This window comes from Sycon ciliatum, chromosome 11, assembly GCF_964019385.1.
Source record: "Sycon ciliatum chromosome 11, ocSycCili1.1, whole genome shotgun sequence".
NCBI lineage: Eukaryota > Metazoa > Porifera > Calcarea > Leucosolenida > Sycettidae > Sycon > Sycon ciliatum.
Window position 1 is genome coordinate 20,353,122 of NC_088653.1, and position 19,544 is coordinate 20,372,665.

Consider the following 19,544-nt stretch of genomic DNA (forward strand, 5'->3'; position numbering starts at 1 on the left):
GGAACTCACGTCAGCCGCTTACACCCGGTAAACCCTTGTGGCAGATGCAGCGCCTAGCGGGTGGGGGTGAGGAGATAAGTGTCCTAACCACTGGCACAAGTGCCCAGAAACCCCATTAGCCGCATCCATGTACCCTTGTGCCTGGCCACAAATTCCCAGTTGACTGTGGGGAGCAGCACGGCTGGAGAAACCGCTGCCAGGCAGGACTTGAACCAGGTACCTTTCGTATCTCAATCATGGTCTTTGACCAAACCACTGTGCCTGCCTGGCTTACCACGCATTTGAATGGGGACAATACATTTTAACGGGAACCGTCATACACTTAAATGGGAACCATACATTTGAATGGACTATACGTTTCAATAGATGCCCATGCATTTGAATGGGACCCATACATGTACAGTGTACATTTGAATGGAGCCCATACATTTGAATGAGAACCATACATTTGAATGGAGCCCATACATTTGAATGAGAACCATACATTTGAATGGGAACCATACATTTGAATGAGAACCATATATTTGAATGAGAACCATACATTTGAATGGGAACCATACATTTGAATGGAGCCCATACATTTGAATGAGAACCATACATCGTCAGGCGAAATTACTAGTCAGTCGGCGTCACGCATTTTTCACAAAAATTTGCGTTTCACCTGCTGGGAGAGTATGCGTGTACTCGAGTCTCATCCTGAGCACGTTTTTTTCTTCTTTTTTTCAGCTCCAGTATAGCTGTATTTTTCATTGCAAAGCCGTCCTCGACTGTTGTGTTCGTTGTTCAAACGAAGTGGACATTCAATCATGAAGGCAGAGGACATAGGAGCCTGATTGGAGTTTCTCGTGGCATAGGACGCCCACACAGAGACACTTTGGGATTTTCTGAATATGAAATACCGTACGCACGATGCTGAGATCAATTTGTGCGATATCAAATTGTTTGTGATCTACCACATCGAGCAGAACGGGGTCCAAACACAAGCTTACCGACGGTTAGGCTGCCGACCTGACTGGACAAATGATCCCTGGCTTCACCAGACGTCGGACACCATGTCCTTTGCCGCGACGTCCATCTCCAAAAAGAACTCCATCTTCGTCGTGAAAAGGCTTGAAATACTCAATATTCAACCGAGATTCGCGGTCTCACCCTTTCCCAGATCGAATCATTTTTTGTTGTAGCAGTTGCAGGGCAGATCCCCGCCACTACTTCAACAGAAGATGGCTCCAAAGCATGCCTGGAACAAGCCATATCGAGGTTGCAAGCCACCCCACTCAGCACTTTTTTTGAAGAAATTCGAAATTTCAATGGTGGAAGATATACTATGAAGAGAATTTCAAAAAGTATATTTCGCGGAGCGATCGCTCAACCTACGTCATTCAAACTTTGCAGGATGGTTCAGACGTACATGCTAGGCATGGAACCACAGAAGATGATATCATAGCTGACACACAGAGTCACACACACAGCAGATTCGTGTGCACAGATACTAAATTAGTGGACGTCGTCATCTTCTTCCCGCTGATCTCAAATGTACGATGACGTGCTATTTCGCCTGACGTTGAATGGAGCCCATACATGTGAATGAGAACCATACATTTGAATGGGAACCATACATTTGAATGGGAACCATACATTTGAATGGAGCCCATACATTTGAATGGGAACCTACATTTGAATGGAGCCCATACATTTGAATGAGAACCATACATGTGAATGAGAACCATACATTTGAATGGGAACCATACATTTGAATAGGAACAATACATTTGAATGGAGCCCATACATTTGAATGGAGCCCATACATTTGAATGGAGCCCATACATTTGAATGGGACCTATACATTTGAATGAGAATCATACATTTGAATGGAGCCCATACATTTGAAAGGAGCTCATACATTTGAAAGGTGTCCGTACAACCAAATGGGGGCCACACTGGAATCAAAATGGCGGCCAATCCTGAAAAATTTGGGCATAGGTCTGTTGCTTTTCCCCCTTTTTTGTATGTTTTTAAAGGAATTTAGTTTTTTTTCTTCTACACTAGTAATAAGGCATGTGTCATTAAATTTTAAATACCCCCCAATTATGATTTGAATTTCAAAGACTGTGAGTATATTAAAGTTTCCCTCCCCATTGACAGGTGTTCCGTTCCATTTTTTTGGGTCAGCAATGAGACTAGGACATGGGTATGTGGCCATCTTGAAGAAACTCTGGAAAGCCAAAGTTCCATGCAAACTGAAATGGTCAAAGATTACAGGCTGAATCAACTCATGATCCATGCTCATTGCTGATTCATTGGGAGTATTGAAATAATAAAAGGAGGGGAAGCTGCTGGCGACTCCATGACGTGGCCTTCATTGACGCTCCAAGCCGTGCGGATAACCTGTACATGTGTGTGAATGCATCTACGAATCATTGAAATACAAGTTAGTTTTACAATCTGGGCATCACACCGCTTAGAGTGCTAATGCATCTACGAATCATTGAAATACAAGTTAGTTTTACAATCTGGGCATCACACCGCTTAGAGTGCTAATGCATCTACGAATCATTGAAATACAAGTTAGTTTTACAATCTGGGCATCACACCGCTTAGAGTGCTAATGCATCTACGAATCATTGAAATACAAGTTAGTTTTACAATCTGGGCATCACACCGCTTAGAGTGCTAATGCATCTACGAATCATTGAAATACAAGTTAGTTTTACAATCTGGGCATCACACCGCTTAGAGTGTGTTGTGGCTATCGAGAACAACGAGAAGTCTACATTTATACGTGAAAAGCGCATTTGTCTGTGAAATACGTGTATACCATCACAACAAAACTCAGGTAGGGCCAAATCCACTCCATCGACAAGAGCCATGCAAGTGGCCTGCAAATAATTCTCAGGATACGGGGGGGGGGGGGGGCTGCTGTGGCTATATGTTAGGCCTTGAAAGACACGTACACGTTAACTTGCTAGAATGAGCCACTCTCAAAACATTTGCATTGCTATCCTATTCTAGCTGTCACCACCCCCAGTCAGTATATAATTACACTCTTAGGATCCCGGGCCTAGTGTTCAGTGGGATTGTGTGTGTGTGGGGGGGGGGCATCTAAAATACACAAGGGTGTGGTACGGATGGAGTTCGGGAGTGGTTGGCATGCAACAACCTGCTGTGACATTGATTGTGCCAACGAAATGTAGAAAGGCATGCCCTTATTTCCTCCTAGCAGGCTGGCTCAGATCTAAAGAGTGGTAACAGAACTGTCCCTCAAAGCCTAGCATGATCAACAAGTCCATGCAACCACCTCCCAAGTCTAGGCAATTAGGCACCAGAAAATGCTTTACCTTTTTTTAAGAGCTGGGGATGAAGGCAACACCATACTGAACCCGACCCGTACGGTGAGAGAGACAGCTTCGCATAAGTAGTAACAATGCGAGTGACATCTGCCGAGTAGAGGTTGACGGCGCTGACATCATTGTGACACGTAAGATGCGAGCAGTCATGTGATGGCTGGTGTTGACAGCATCAGTATTAGCGTGATGGTCATTGCTGGTGTTGGTAGTGAAATGGGCAGCATGTCTTGGATCAAGGTGGCTGGCATTGTTAGCAGTGAGTTTGCCAGCAGCAGTAGTAGCGAGGTTGCCGGCATCGGTAGTTGGCCAGCATCGGTAGTATCCAGGTGGCCAGTATTGGTAGTAGCCAGGTGGCTGGCATCAGTAGTAGCGGGGTGGCCGGCATCGGTAGTAGCGAAGCGGCCGGCATCAGTAGTAGCGAGGTGGCCAGCATCTGTAGTAGCGAGGTGGCCGGCATCGGTAGTAGCGAGGTGGCCAGCATCAGTAGTAGCGAAGCGGCCGGAATCGGTAGTAGCCAGGTGGTCAGCATTGGTAGTAACGAGGTTGCCAGCATCGGTAGTAGCGAGTTGGCTGGCATTGGTAGTAGCGACTGAAATGATGGTGGTTGAGATGATCTACATGAGCAGGTATGAAGCAAACCGTTGTTGTTTAGCTATGCTCTTATCACAGTTTTAAAGCATTCAAGAAATATCTGGCAGGCACAGTAGAAGAATAAGGGGCATGGTCTGAGATGTGGTCAAGACATGTAACTCATTTTGTACATGCAATCATCAGCCACAAACAAGTTGCAAAGCAGTCCAGACACTCATTGGCTAAAGACAGGTGCATCAAACTGGTGCACACGTCGCGAATACAAAGGGATAAAGAATGACTGTGCAGCAACAAACAGCTGGAAAATGACTGCAATTGGCATTGATTGCTCCATTTCAGAATTCATCCGTTTTGTATTAACCACACATTCACTGATCCAACACACCTGCTAGTAGCAAGCAACTGCATGTAAACCCTGCTCCTTATCAGTAACCTCAACACCCCATGTACAACTGAGTGACATATCCAAACCACATACTCTGGCCATGTCCCTATCACCTACTCTGCAAGTCAGAAATAGACAATTGTAACATGCAGAAATCAGCTAGTGTAACGTACCAGAGAGTTGGTTATACTTAGCCATGTTGTGGCGGCTGACATTGGCAGTAGCGTGGCCGATGATGTGAGCAATAGCGAGGTAGTGTTGACGGTAGATCTACCTGAGCAAGTGCGAAGCAAACAGTACGGATTAGCACAAAGGTACGCTCTACCCATGTTGCAGCTAGTTTACAGGTGGCAAACACACAAGCAATTTTGGCAAGCACAGTAGAACAGGGGGCATGGTCTGAGGTGTGTTCAAGAAATGCAGCTCAGTTGCACATGCAGCACATTGGCTGCTAACAAGTTGCACAGCAGTCCACACAGACCCTGGCTACAGACAGGAGCATCAAATCGGTGCACATGTCGCGAACACAAAGGGATAAAGAATGACTGTGCAGCAACAAACAGCTGGAAAATGACTGCAATTGGCATTGGTTGCTCCATTTCAGAATTCATCCATTTTGTATTAACCACACATTCATTGATCCAACACACCTGCCAGTAGCAAGCAACTGCGTGTAAACTCTGCTCCTTATCAGTAACCTCAACACCCCATCTACAGCTGAGCGACACATCCAAATCACATACTCTGGCCATGTCTCTATCACCTACTCTGCAAGTCAGAAATAGACAATTGTAACATGCAGAAACCAGCTAGTATAACGTACCAGACAATTGGCTTATACTTAGCCATGTTGTGGCGAATCTTGGTCCCTTGGTATCGGGTATCTAGCTGAAGGGGAACTCGAGAGCATAACACAATGATTAGAAGCATACACCCATGTAACAGCGGTCATTGGCGGCCACTGTCACATGGGGAAATACCTATCCAAAACAGTAGAATGCATACCCTATCTAGGCATACATACATACCACACTATCATACTTTACCACTGGTCCCGTGCAGGAGTGGAGTGGTGTCCGTCCAGAGCTTGAACCTACCTGAGTGGGAATGAATGATCAGGACACAATATGTTAGTTACATACACCCATACAACAGCAGCCTGTGACAGCCACTGTTGTATGGGGATAGTACAAGAAACAGACACGATTACTAAACAACATGGTGTCGTACAATACACCAAGCATGCAGTGCACAACAACATATTTACCAATGGTAGGCCCGATGACTTGACGCCGTAGCGCTGGTTGGCCGTAGCGCTGGTTGGATGTAGAAGAGATGACCTACAGGGCTCTTACCTTGCCCTGATCTATGCCTAACTACCCTAACTAAGAATGTGAATAGAATATGAATTGAATGCAAGAAATGAAATGTAATGTGAAAATATGAATATGGTGTGGCACGAGGTCCAATATTGTTTAGTGTTTGTTGTGGTTGATAGTTTGGTTGGCTCCAGCCGGCACGATTTCCACCACGGCTTGGCTGGTGCACTAATCATTGGCCGAGTGTGTGCCGCTCCACCTCGCTCCCCACCGGCCACATTGTGTAGTACTCACTGAGTGTGTAGGAGTGTACTGGTCCCTGAAGCGTGTGTGTGTGTGTGCAAGGGAACAGACATGCAGGTATGGAAATAGTAAGAATGATGTATGGCTGTATGATAATGCGGCGTGAAACAGTACAATTGAGTTCATACACAAACAAATGAATTCCTGATAAATTCTAACAAACATGATTTGGGATCGTGCAAGATTGGTAGTAAAGTACTATCAGGGTAGGGGGTTTAGTTACTGCAGACAACTACAGACCATATAGGGCATGGATTGTGACACATCATATAGGGCATGGATTGTGATGGTATACATGCAAAAACAATACATTTATGGATAGCCAAGATGGCTTGCCAAGGTGTGGCCTTTTGCCGTACAATTTCACCGACAGGCTTCCACAGAACAGGCCAGGAAGTTCTGAATATGGAATTTGAATCGCATCAAATTTTCTTCTTAGTCAAAGAAATACAGATTACTTTTCCTGCCCCGCGACCCCATTTCGAGGTGAGGTTTGATCGAAGGCAGTCATGGAGTCGCCAGCAACCCCCCCCCCCCCCACAACCCCTCTTTACCCTTCCATAAAGCCGGGGGAAATGGAACGGAACACCTGTCATTTTGTAGCAGCTACATTGCAGCAAGAGTCTTGCCGCAATGAAGTGCCCCTCCCAAGTTTTTAAGGAGCAAAATAAATCATAACGGGAAGCATGGATGGCAGGCCTGGAACAAACACATGCACAAAAGCGTGCACACACACACACACGCGCGCGCGCAAGAGGGAGACACACCACATGCATAATATCGTGGGCAGATTACAGCTAGTATTCTTGAAAGAAATCCTAAAAGGCAACATCACAATTGTGATTGCCAGGTATGCTAGGTTACTCATTAGTTATAGCTATATAGGGCAAATCCTGTCTATGTTCTCGTTTGTATAATGGTAGAAACAATGGAAACAACTGCATATCATTCACTGCACGACTCATGCAGCTCTTCTTGCTCACATTGGAGGTCAGATGAAGCCAGACTAAGGAGCGTGGGGTTCTTGCTGATATGATCCAAACAGAGTTGCCAGTGCAAAACTAGTATTTTGAAAGTGCTAGACTTGGGCTCTCTGGCGTATTTGGCATGGCCCTAATTGGACGGATTTCAAAGCTGCATGGGTGAATTTTTTACTGAGCGACTTGTAAAGTATGCAATAGCCTAGAGGCATGCGTTTTGAAGGGGCCCAAATTGATACTTATCGTGACACCGCAACAGGCCATGTTTCCCAGCCTACGTAGGTTGTCCGTGGCAAACTCGACTAGGAGCACATAAGAAACAGTGACACAGAACAACAGAGTCATTTAGGGGCTGGTCAGACTGCGGCAAAAACGAAATACTCCTGTGATTTAATCCGAATCTCCATAGAAACTTGACGCCGGAGCAGCGAAATCGAGAGTTGACGCTCCAAAAAAAGCAAGAACGGACCACGCTTTTTCGCTCCAAACAGGAGTTTGACACTGATATGCCATTGACGCTGGTATTCACTGATTTTTTCATCTTGATATCGAGGAGCCAATTAGCCATGGACAACAAAACTCATACGGAAGGTTGCAAGGATTACACTGAAGGTATTCGCGATTACTGAGATGAAGGAATTGGACGTTGTTCGTGGAGATTACCACTTGACGCTCAAAATGAATTTTGAATTTTCATTCTCTCACACGTGCAGTGTGATCGCGATTCTAATCTTGAACAATTTTCTTTTTTCGTCAGGCACCCAAAATTTGCCGCAGTCTGGCCAGGCCCTTAGGGAAGCCTATTCGATGAGCTATATAGCAACCAGGCAGGCACAGTGGGTTGGTCGAAGACCATGATTGAGATACGAGAGGTACCTGGTTCAAGTCCTGCCTGGGAGCGTTTTTCCAGCAGTGCTGCTATCCACAGTCAACTGGGAACTTGTGGCCAGGCACAAGGGGTACATGGATGCAGCTAATGGGGTCGTTCTCGGCACTTGTGCCAGTGGTGGTGAGACTTATCCAATCAACCCCACCGTTAGGTGCTGCATCTACCGCTAGGGTTTACCGGTCTTCGGAAACGGACACGATCATTTACATACAGCAACTAGTCCACTCTTGCCCATTCGCAGTAATAGGGCTTGAAAGTGGAGACATCAGAAAACAACAATGGATGAATTCTGGGTCAAATTGGATCCACTCTGTCTATAGCCAAGTACAACGCGGTGGGTAAGCGTCTCATATTGCATGAAGGTGTATTGTTTCTCTATCGGTAGTGGGTTCCCCATCCAAGAGCAGGGATGTAGTAGCTCTCACATCTGTGGTGTGGTGACCATGTATCACCATGTATCACCATGTATCACCATGCTGCCCATGTTTGCCTATGTAGTACCTATGACGGCCATTTTCTGGTGTGGTGACCACACTACACTAACTACACACGAGCTACACGCTTGCAAGAGGGTCCAGGCCGGTCACCACCAGTGAAGGTGTCGTAACCCTGCTGTGAAGGAAAACCTCCTAAACATACATGTACCGTATTTTCCGGAGTATAGTGCGCACTTTAGATGTGCTATTTTGGCCCTAAATCGCAGGTGCGCACTATGCTCCGAATATGAAATGCATGTACTTCAATGAAGATTGAAGTGCGCACCCCCAATGAAGATTGGGGGTGCGCGTTATACAAAGGTGCGCACTATACTCCGACAAATACGGTACATGTATTTAACCATACTAAACTAGGTACACATGGATCCAACAGTCAGAATTGTCATGACTACAGGCTGGCTGTGACGAAGTACTTTCAAGCCCTGTTGGTCAGTTGTTCCACTAGGTCGCACACACATCTAGAATTCACATTGCCCACAATTTCAAAATCTCCATCTGGCATCCATAATGACCATTTCTCTTGCAGTACAGCTTAGTTATGCACATTTCAATCAAGATGAACATGTTTGCATGCTTACCTATGAGAAAGAAGGTAGGTAGTAGCAGCAGCAGCAGCAATCAAGTTCTTGATGAAGAAGCCCTGTTCCAGCATACTGTTCTCAACCCGTTGCCTGTGCTTGTCCAGGTAGCTGGTGAACAGACTGACTAGCGGCGACAATTGCCATGGGTGTTGTGCTGGCGCATAGTGGAGAATGCACGTTACCCGGGCATCTGGGTGAGCATTGCTCTGTGGTTGCAAAACACAACACAAGAAAGTGAACAAGTATATGCATATGGTCCCCTGTAGGCATTCACTTAGTAATCATATTCAAACACAAGTGGAGAGTAGCATGGCGTCCATAGTGGAGAGTGCAAGTGGAGGGTAGCATGGCGTCCATAGTGGAGAGTGCAAGTGGAGGGTAGCATGGCGTCCATAGTGGAGAGTGCAAGTGGAGGGTAGCATGGCGTCCATAGTGGAGAGTGCAAGTGGAGGGTAGCATGGCGTCCATAGTGGAGAGTGCAAGTGGAGGGTAGCATGGCGTCCATAGTGGAGAGTGCAAGTGGAGAGTAGCATGGCGTCCATAGTGGAGAGTGCAAGTGGAGGGTAGCATGGCGTCCATAGTGGAGAGTGCAAGTGGAGAGTAGCATGGCGTCCATAGTGGAGAGTGCAAGTGGAGGGTAGCATGGCGTCCATAGTGGAGAGTGCAAGTGGAGGGTAGCATGACACCCATGTGCTGTGGACTCAAGTCAGGAAGATACACTGTACTCCACCGGGGAGCAAGTATCTACCCCCTCCCCCCCCCCACACACACAGGCATACCCGCGTGCCACGTTCTGTACTCAACCAAATGGATACAACGTGTCCTACCAAGGGGGCAAGCACCATCCTCTCAAGTACACACCCCGCTCTGTGCCAAGTTGATACAAGACATCCAGTCTATGTGTAGCCCCCCCCCCCACACTCCTCTACCCTTATTGATCAATTCATGTTGTATTTGGAAGTATCTTCGAAAGAAACCGGGTACGTATCGCGGGAGTTTCATTTCCTGGATGGGAGGAAAAGGAAGGGAAGAGAAGACGAGCAATGAGGAAATAGACCCCCCCTCCCCTCACACACACACATTGTTCTGTGGACTCGAGCCAAATTGATGCCGGGTGTTGTATCGGAGTAAGTACCCCCCCCCCCCCGACACACACATACACCCGTAAAACGTATGAATATATGTGATGCAGACTCAAGGCAAGAGACACTGTGTGTTCAGGTTCATGGTTGCAGAACAGTTGAATAGATATTGGCCACAAGTGTTGGCTTCTCCTAAATCGGCCAGTTATTGTCAGCTACCACCACGGATTCATAGGGGCATACTGGCCTAGGGTGAAGTCAAGGGTTCATAGGGCACACTGGCCTAGGGTGAAGTCAAGGGTTCATAGGGGCACACTGGCCTAGGGTGAAGTCAAGGGTTCATAGGGCATACTGGCCTAGGGTGAAGTCAAGGGTTCATAGGGGCACACTGGCCTAGGGTGAAGTCAAGGGTTCATAGGGCATACTGGCCTAGGGTGAAGTCAAGGGTTCATAGGGGCATACTGGCCTAGGGTAAAGTCAAGGGTTCATAGGGGCATACTGGCCTAGGGTGAAGTCAAGGGTTCATGGGGCATACTGGCCTAGGGTGAAGTCAAGGGTTCATAGGGCATACTGGCCTAGGGTGAAGTCAAGGGTTCATAGGGGCACACTGGCCTAGGGTGAAGTCAAGGGTTCATAGGGCATACTGGCCTAGGGTGAAGTCAAGGGTTCATAGGGGCATACTGGCCTAGGGTGAAGTCAAGGGTTCATGGGGCATACTGGCCTCGGGTGAAGTCAAGGGTTCATAGGGGGCATACTGGCCTAGGGTGAAGTCAAGGGTTCATAGGGGCATACTGGCCTAGGGTGAAGTTAAAGGGGAAGTATACCCTAAAATCAAATTTTCACCAGTTGTAGTCTTCTGGGCGCTGAGTCGAATGGTCTTGGTCCGAGGAAGCTGCGACGCTCCCTTCCTACTTGAATCCCAATCGAACTCGCGCACTTCCACTGAAACTGGGTGACTGCGCCCTACTAGATGGGGATTTGTATGCAAAATGTCACTAAAAGCGCCATTTCGTTCTTATAAAAGCACGGATGACCGCGATTGGCCCATATGTTGTAGTCTTTTGGACGCTGAGTCGACTGGTTTTGGTCCGAAAAGGCTGCGATGCAGCGTTCCTCCTTTATTCCCAATCGAACATGGTTGAACAAGCGGTCACGTGCTCCTGGGTGCCCAAATCACCTGGTCACCGCGCCAGCAGGTGACAAATTTCACACCAAGGTTCAACTCGAGTTCAACTCGAGTGACAGGACTGCACCCAAAAAAGGTCAAACAGGCTAGTAAGTTGTACCCTGCAGGCACGGTGACCAGGTGACTGGTGTACGCAGGAGCACGTGACCGCTTGTTCAACCATGTTCGATTGGGAATAAAGGAGGAACGCTGCATCGCAGCCTTTTCGGACCAAAACCAGTCGACTCAGCGTCCAAAAGACTACAACATATGGGCCAATCGCGGTCATCCGTGCTTTTATAAGAAAGAAATGGCGCTTTTAGTGACATTTTGCATACAAATCCCCATCTAGTAGGGCGCAGTCACCCAGTTTCGGTGGAAGTGCGCGAGTTCGATTGGGATTCAAGTAGGAAGGGAGCGTCGCAGCTTCCTCGGACCAAGACCATTCGACTCAGCACCCAGAAGACTACAACTGGTGAAAATTTGATTTTAGGGTATACTTCCCCTTTAAGGGTTCATGGGGCATACTGGCCTAGGGTGAAGTCAAGGGTTCATAGGGGCATACTGGCCTAGGGTGAAGTCAAGGGTTCATGGGGCATACTGGCCTAAAGTGAAGTCAAGGGTTCATAGGGGCATACTGGCCTAGGGTGAAGTCAAGGGTTCATGGGGCATACTGGCCTAGGGTGAAGTCAAGGGTTCATGAAGCATACTGGCCTAGGGTGAAGTCAAGGGTTCATAGGGGCATACTGGCCTAGGGTGAAGTCAAGGGTTCATAGGGCATACTGGCCTAGGTTGAAGTCAAGGGTTCGTAGGGCCATACTGGCCTAGGGTGAAGTCAAGGGTTCATAGGGCATACTTGCCTAGGGTGAAGTCAAGGGTTCGTAGGGCCATACTGGCCTAGGGTGAAGTCAAGGGTTCATAGGGCATACTTGCCTAGGGTGAAGTCAAGGGTTCATAGGGGCATACTGGCCTAGGGTAAAGTCAAGGGTTCATAGGGCATACTGGCCTAGGGTGAAATCAAGGGTTCATAGGGGCATACTGGCCTAGGGTGAAGTCAAGGGTTCATAGGGGCACACTGGCCTAGGGTGAAGTCAAGGGTTCATAGGGCATACTGGCCTAGGGTGAAGTCAAGGGTTCATAGGGGCACACTGGCCTAGGGTGAAGTCAAGGGTTCATAGGGCATACTGGCCTAGGGTGAAGTCAAGGGTTCATAGGGGCATACTGGCCTAGGGTAAAGTCAAGGGTTCATAGGGGCATACTGGCCTAGGGTGAAGTCAAGGGTTCATGGGGCATACTGGCCTAGGGTGAAGTCAAGGGTTCATAGGGCATACTGGCCTAGGGTGAAGTCAAGGGTTCATAGGGGCATACTGGCCTAGGGTGAAGTCAAGGGTTCATGGGGCATACTGGCCTAGGGTGAAGTCAAGGGTTCATGAAGCATACTGGCCTAGGGTGAAGTCAAGGGTTCATAGGGGCATGCTGGCCTAGGGTGAAGTCAAGGGTTCATAGGGCATACTGGCCTAGGGTGAAGTCAAGGGTTCGTAGGGCCATACTGGCCTAGGGTGAAGTCAAGGGTTCATAGGGCATACTTGCCTAGGGTGAAGTCAAGGGTTCATAGGGGCATACTGGCCTAGGGTAAAGTCAAGGGTTCATAGGGCATACTGGCCTAGGGTGAAATCAAGGGTTCATAGGGGCATACTGGCCTAGGGTGAAGTCAAGGGTTCATAGGGGCACACTGGCCTAGGGTGAAGTCAAGGGTTCATAGGGCATACTGGCCTAGGGTGAAGTCAAGGGTTCATAGGGGCACACTGGCCTAGGGTGAAGTCAAGGGTTCATAGGGCATACTGGCCTAGGGTGAAGTCAAGGGTTCATAGGGGCATACTGGCCTAGGGTAAAGTCAAGGGTTCATAGGGGCATACTGGCCTAGGGTGAAGTCAAGGGTTCATGGGGCATACTGGCCTAGGGTGAAGTCAAGGGTTCATGGGGCATACTGGCCTCGGGTGAAGTCAAGGGTTCATAGGGGGCATACTGGCCTAGGGTGAAGTCAAGGGTTCATAGGGCATACTGGCCTAGGGTGAAGTTAAGGGTTCATGGGGCATACTGGCCTAGGGTGAAGTCAAGGGTTCATAGGGGCATACTGGCCTAGGGTGAAGTCAAGGGTTCATGGGGCATACTGGCCTAGGGTGAAGTCAAGGGTTCATAGGGGCATACTGGCCTAGGGTGAAGTCAAGGGTTCATGGGGCATACTGGCCTAGGGTGAAGTCAAGGGTTCATGAAGCATACTGGCCTAGGGTGAAGTCAAGGGTTCATAGGGGCATACTGGCCTAGGGTGAAGTCAAGGGTTCATAGGGCATATTGGCCTAGGGTGAAGTCAAGGGTTCATAGGGGCAAACTGGCCTAGGGTGAAGTCAAGGGTTCATAGGGCATACTGGCCTAGGGTGAAGTCAAGGGTTCATAGGGGCACACTGGCCTAGGGTGAAGTCAAGGGTTCATAGGGGCATACTGGCCTAGGGTGATTTCAAGGGTTCATAGGGGCATACTGGCCTAGGGTGAAGTCAAGGGTTCATAGGGGCATACTGGCCTAGGGTGAAGTCAAGGGTTCATGGGGCATACTGGCCTAGGGTGAAGTCAAGGGTTCATGGGGCATACTGGCCTCGGGTGAAGTCAAGGGTTCATAGGGCACACTGGCCTAGGGTGAAGTCAAGGGTTCATGGGGCATACTGGCCTAGGGTGAAGTCAAGGGTTCATAGGGCACACTGGCCTAGGTTGAAGTCAAGGGTTCATAGGGGCACACTGGCCTAGGGTGAAGTCAAGGGTTCATAGGGGCATACTGGCCTAGGGTGAAGTCAAGGGTTCATAGGGGCATACTGGCCTAGGTTGAAGTCAAGGGTTCATAGGGGCACACTGGCCTAGGGTGAAGTCAAGGGTTCATGCGGCATACTTGCCTAGGGTGAAGTCAAGGGTTCATAGGGGCATACTGGCCTAGGGTGAAGTCAAGGGTTCATAGGGGCACAGGGGCGTGCTCGGCCCCCCAACTAGGGGGTGCACGGGAGCCGAGGGGAGCCCCCCCCGGCAATTTTCTGCAATTTGTTTGCAACCTTTCTTGAATTTTAGAGCATATTTGCATACATTACAATTGCAATTACCCAGATTGAAAATATTTGGGGGGGTTGCACGTGCCCCCCGTGCCCATCGCCGAGCACGCGCCTGGGGCATACTGGCCTAGGGTGAAGTCAAGGGTTCATAGGGGCATACTGGCCTAGGGTGAAGTCAAGGGTTCATAGGGCACACTGGCCTAGGGTGAAGTCAAGGGTTCATAAGTTAGGGGCATACTGGCCTAGATTGAAGTCAAGGGTTCATAGGGGCACACTGGCCTAGGGTGAAGTCAAGGGTTCATAGGGGCATACTGGCCTAGGGTGAAGTCAAGGGTTCATAGGGGCAAACTGGCCTAGGGTGAAGTCAAAGGTTCATTGGGGCATACTGGCCTAGGGTGAAGTCAAGGGTTCATAGGGGCATACTGGCCTAGGGTGAAGTCAAGGGTTCATAGGGCACACTGGCCTAGGGTGAAGTCAAGGGTTCATAAGTTAGGGGCATACTGGCCTAGATTGAAGTCAAGGGTTCATAGGGGCACACTGGCCTAGGGTGAAGTCAAGGGTTCATAGGGCATACTGGCCTAGGGTGAAGTCAAGGGTTCATAGGGGCATACTGGCCTAGGGTGAAGTCAAGGGTTCATAGGGGCAAACTGGCCTAGGGTGAAGTCAAGGGTTCATAGGGGCATACTGGCCTAGGGTGAAGTCAAGGGTTCATAGGGCACACTGGCCTAGGGTGAAGTCAAGGGTTCATAAGTTAGGGGCATACTGGCCTAGGGTGAAGTCAAGGGTTCATAGGGGCACACTGGCCTAGGGTGAAGTCAAGGGTTCATAGGGATACTGGCCTAGGGTGAAGTCAAGGGTTCATAGGGGCAAACTGGCCTAGGGTGAAGTCAAAGGTTCATTGGGGCATACTGGCCTAGGGTGAAGTCAAGGGTTCATAGGGGCATACTGGCCTAGGGTGAAGCCAAGGGTTCAAAGGGGCACACTGGCCTAGGGTGAAGTCAAGGGTTCATAGGGGCATACTGGCCTAGGGTGAAGTCAAGGGTTCATAGGGGCATACTGGCCTAGGGTGAAGTCAAGGGTTCGCTCCCGTTCGTTGCATTTTGCATGGCAAGACAATTTTGGAAAGTGGAAAATTGGTTTACGGGGTAGCTGTCTCCCTGACCCCCCCCCCCCTATTTTGACCTGGCTAGAACCCTGCACTGGCAGAGTTAACCGGAGAAATGTGCAGTGCACCCGAGTGGAGAACAATGATACACAGGTAACACAGGTCATACCACTCACCTGCGTGGTCGCAGCCGTCCCACACTGTCAGCGTCTAGTGTCAGGCACCGGGTGAGACAGGATGACCACAGCCCATCCATCCACCATGAGATGGTTGATGACAGCCTGCCTGCAGAGAGAATAATTGGAACGGCAAAGAAAAGAGAAATGAGGTGAAATTGTTGAGTAAAACCTATAAGAAACAATAATCCGAAGATTTTATATTGCTGTTTTTTTCTCATGTCCACTTCATTCTTGATGATGGTCATGAAGACCGAAACGTTGAAACGATACCTGTAATGGATTTGTGTGAAATGCAGTGCTCTCTTGAGTGTAGGCAGTTTGCCTGCAAACTATTCAAGAATAATCCAAGTTTATGGGAAGAATCATGGGAATGTAAGAAAATTAGGTCTTCACCCTGGTTTCTGGCAAGACCTGGAAGGATTTGCAACGGCAAAAAAGTAAAAATGTCATGAATAAAAGCAACAAGTTTAACATTGGTGAGGTCATAGTCCAAAAGAGAACATCGATGGTCAACAACTTACTTACCCGTGATACAGAGCATGCCGGTACGTGTAAAGTTCCAGGATGAAAGTTTCCCATATAGAGCATGGTAGGCCGATGAGTAGAAACAACCCTCACTCCAGACTGGCAGTGGCCGATCAGAATAAAAAAACACCTAGCGAATGCACCGTTGTGAGAGCAGTGGAATGGAATGCTGTCCGGTTGACGACAACTGAGAAGTCTCCTTGAATGTTCCTGGCAATACATCCGCACATTGCTCACCAGTCACCAAGGCACATACGGAAGAAAAGAACTTTCATTAGCAATGATCATGACTTGGGAAAGCTGGAATAGATACACGTCATGCCACATGAGAGCACGGGGGGGGGGGGGGCTTGACCTCGGATCAGTGGGGTTTTGTTGCCGGCAGTGCCAGGAGACTGAATTGGTCAGCCATTCCTTGCTCATGCCAACACATATTGCCAGCTTCTAGACTTCGGAAGTGATCTCAATACCACCAGAAACAAAGTCCAACGCCCACTATCACCCACCACCGCAGGGCACACGGTAGCAACAACCAAGAACACGAAGCATTGAATGCAAAAAGTTCACCAACACCATCTTGTCTAGAGCTTACCTGTTGGTGGGGTACACGTGCAAGATAAGAACTACGAACCATTGTCACGCTGTCCTGGGAACATAATGTTACTAGTAGTGGTCAAATCCCACAAACGTCCGATGCACACAGTGGAAAACAGGTGTACAAATGGTGGTACCACCACCTCGCTGAAGGGGTCATGCACGAGTGGATGCTGGCGAGTAATGGTGTATGTTTTAGCGAGATAGTAATGCAAATCTCAAGCATTGCGCTGTTGCTACTAGTGTACTTGCAAGTAGTTCAAAGTCACCATTCAGATGTGGACATTGCAAACAAATGCTAAATGCGCTCAGGATATTGGATAGTCATCACACCGAAACCATCATACTGCCCGTTGTTGGTTAGAATCAATCGGTTAGCAGTTTAGCAGGCTGTTAGTTTTCACAAAAGAATATTATAAAGAAGAAACCATAAAATCATAATAGACAGCATGGGACCTCGGTGTAAATCATCCAATATCCATCAACTGGGTCAGCCGTCTCGTATGATTTTTGACTTTACCAGAGAAAAAGGATTAGGACGTAAAGTTAGGAACAGTCTACGGAGGCGTAATTTCGAAGTACACCCTATCGCCAGCATCCAAACATCTACATCTACTTGTCATGTACATTTGACTAAGTGCAGTGTCATGCAATGATCCACTAGACAGCATTGTGTCATTGTCCAAGCACATAATTTGGTCAATGTGCAGCTGGTAGGTACAAGACTCAAGAGCGCTCCACACCTTGACCATGTATACTATACCCATGTGGATCTACATTGCGGTCAGGCAAACCGTCCGCTCCAAACATACGCCCCTCTCCAAAACACATTATCGGGCAGTGTTGCTGCTAGCGACCACAACACAATAGTCATGTAGGTCCACAAGCGTGAACGTACAACACAGTCTGACTCACAGGAACGCCCCGCACTCATGCAATAGCCACCAGACCACCAACGTCACAAGACACTGTACCTTTGCTTGCGGAGCGATGCCGTAGATCTACGCTGCTTCAATATGCACGGCGTTCCTGATGCATGCTTGCATACAGTCCGTTGCCCTGCCCTGCCATATACATGTAAATTGAAGCAATGCTATAGCGATCCAACGTAAGACTCGACGCTCGAAAGATGAAGAACTGTGTGCAAAGAAAAACAAACGGCAGAAAGTTGAAAGAGATGGGTGGCTGGAAACCGTTCTGACTGAGCAACTGCATAAACAACTTTCCACTGGCAATAGCCGACCACAATGGGAGACGAACTACAGTCTACAAGACCACAGTGACGAGGCCTCGCTCTCCAACTTCAACAAAGTAGACACACCTTTTCCGAGATTTACCACAAATCCAAATAGAGAAGGCGATTTTCACCCATGGTTGCAACTCGTCCCAACAATAATTGTACATGACTACTCACCCTCAAGACGGAGTGAATACAGAAGCTGTCATACTGACCGAAGATTTAAAAAAAACACTGTGCTTATGTAACTAAAGACTAGGCATTTCCAAATAAGTGTTTGCAGCGACTCCGGCGATTCTTGAATCGTGTATTGCTCTCCAGCGCTTTTCCTACCAACTTGAGTCAGTCTAGTGAGCGTTCAATTCGGCAGGGAAATCGCGAGCTCCCACGTAGGAAGCAACACACTATTTGTTTTCTTGTTTCCTCTAGTCTTTCTTACAAGAAGCTTGTGGAAATGGTCTTGACGCAGCTTAGCAAGTGCTAGCCGGAATAGCCTGCATGTAGACTTACACCGAACACGTACACCGAACACGTACACCGAACAGGAAGGACACAATCACGCGAGCTTACATCCGTCTTCTTGTTCTTTCACGGAACTCGCGCATGCGCAGTCCAGCTGATAATGGCAACGAGTTCTTCCGTCGCCTTGGAGGAAAGAAAAGGAGAACAAAGCAGGAAGGGGGCATCAGGGTTAGATACAGCGGTAAAGGAGCAGCAGTGAAGCATTGCAAGTGCAATTCCGAAATGAAGACACATTGCAGACACCAGCCATTTGGTTAGTGGACAACAGAAACCATTCACACCGAACCAAATGAAGAGGGTCGGAAAGAAACAATCTCGACGATATCTAGAAAACCACGGCGAACGAAGTCAAGCCCTTACCATCGTTACAGTCGCATGTAGTTGCTGGTTGAAACTTCCCACGGAGCTGCGGTTACATAGCGACACTCTGTCTTCGCATCCCTATCACCGAAAAGCCAGAGTTCTAAAAAGCAAGGCGGATAGTTGTTCTTCAAGTCCCAGCTTCAGGGCAAGAGCGCAGCGTTAGCGAGCGGTTTAGGGAGTGGCGGTCTGTCCACTACCGAGATTACTTGAAACTTCTCGCCGTGGAACATCGTATACGTCAACACAAGTCACAACTCAGGTCATCTCAAAATGCAGTTTGATACGAGAACATGCACAACCAACAGCTAGGCAAGAGGAGGAAACTTCGAGAGAGAACTGAAACGCAAACCATCTCCGACAACAACAACAACGAAAGAAGATGAGCCGTTAGGGCGCGCTGGAAAGCTGCAGCTGCATCTTCGTGACCAGTTCCGAGAAGCTCCTGCGCGCGGGATGGCTGGGATGTGCATGGGCCGGGGTCACGAGGTCATGGGGTCACAGGTTCATCTCTTTGTTTCTATGGAGATCGCACGAGAGGAAGGCTCGAGAAGACTAGAGTGGTAGAGAACATTACGTAGTCGACGCTTATTGGTTACCACCGGCTGGAATCCTGGGAAAGCACGTGGCAGACGTGACCGGAGACACTCGAGAACTGGGTGCGATATGTTCCACTACGTCTACCACCGATGTACCGGTGCACCGCGAGCCGGCCTGCCGGTAAGTTGTCTATTGTAGCGGGTGAAAGCAACCGTCTACAGCCACAGGGGTTTCTGGACGCTTCCTGGTAGATA

General features: G+C 48.5%; 1 long non-coding RNA gene across 1 annotated transcript; it reads right to left on the reverse strand.

Annotated features, from left to right (window-relative positions):
• Window positions 1-8,896: 8,896 nt before the first annotated feature.
• On the reverse strand, window positions 8,897-16,108 carry LOC135827276 (uncharacterized). The gene is made up of 3 exons (XR_010555368.1): window positions 16,038-16,108; window positions 15,510-15,618; window positions 8,897-9,095 (listed from the first exon to the last, which is right to left on the reverse strand). It is a non-coding gene; the product is annotated as an uncharacterized LOC135827276 (long non-coding RNA).
• Between the last annotated feature and the right edge of the window lie 3,436 nt (window positions 16,109-19,544).